The sequence below is a fragment of the Panthera tigris genome, chromosome B1 (genome assembly GCF_018350195.1).
Source record: "Panthera tigris isolate Pti1 chromosome B1, P.tigris_Pti1_mat1.1, whole genome shotgun sequence".
NCBI lineage: Eukaryota > Metazoa > Chordata > Mammalia > Carnivora > Felidae > Panthera > Panthera tigris.
Window position 1 is genome coordinate 46,414,760 of NC_056663.1, and position 1,235 is coordinate 46,415,994.

Sequence of the window (1,235 nt, forward strand, 5' to 3'; positions counted from 1 at the left end):
TACATTAATTTCAGCTGTACAACATTGTGATTGGACAACTCTATGCATTGCGTGATGGTCACCGTAAGTGCAGCCACTATGTGTCACCATACAACACTATTGCAATACCATTGACTATATTCTCTAGTATATATAATGGGAAAACATATTTATAAGCCATCTATCTGATAAGGAATTAATATTCAAAATATTTAAGGAACTCATACAACTCAATAGCAATGATGATGATGATGATGTCGATAATATGTTTAAAACATGGACAGAAGACTTGTACAGACATTTTTCCAGAGAAGACATACACATGGCCAACAGACACATGAGAAAAATGCTCACCATCATTTATCATCATGGAAATACAAATCAAATCACATGAGATATCACCTCACATGTGTTATAATGGCCAGCATCAAAATTACAAGAGGTAACAAGTATTGTCAAGGATGCGGAGGAAAGGGAACTCTGATGCTATGGAGGAAAGGGAACCCTTATTCCTACTGTTGGTAGGAATATAATTAGTGCAACCACTGTGGAAAATAGTGTGGAGATCACTCAAGAAATTAGGGGTGCCTGGCTGGCTCAGTCAGTGGAAACTGCCATTCTTGATCTCAGTGTTGTAAGTCCAAGCCCCATGCTGGGTGTGGAGATCACTTAAAAACAAAATCTTTTTAAAAATTAAAAATAGAATTACCATCAGATTCAGCCTCCTATTCCTGGTTGTATCCTAAGGAAATGAAATCACTACCTTGGAAATATATCTGCATTCCTATGTTCATTGCAGCATCATATATATGTGTTCATCATCAGATGGATGAATAAAGAAAATGTGATTATATATATTAGGCAACTATAAGAAGGAAATCCTGCCTTTTGTGACAATGTGGATGGACCCCGATAGCATATGCCAAGAGAAATAAGTTCTACATAGAAAGACAAAGACTGTAAGTTCTCACTTTCATGTAGACTCTAGAAAACCTAAACTGATAGAAATAGTAGAATGGTGGTTGCCAGGGGCTGGGGTGGAGAAATGGTAAGGTACTGGGCAAAGGATACAAATTCTAGTAAAAAATGGATAAGTTCTGGGGATCTAATTTACAGCATGCTGAACATAATTAACAGTACTGTATTATATACCTGAAAGTTGTCGAGAGAAATCTTAAATATTATCACCATACACACATGAACACACGCACAAACATAATTATATAGTATCAAGGTGTTAACTAACCATATTGTGA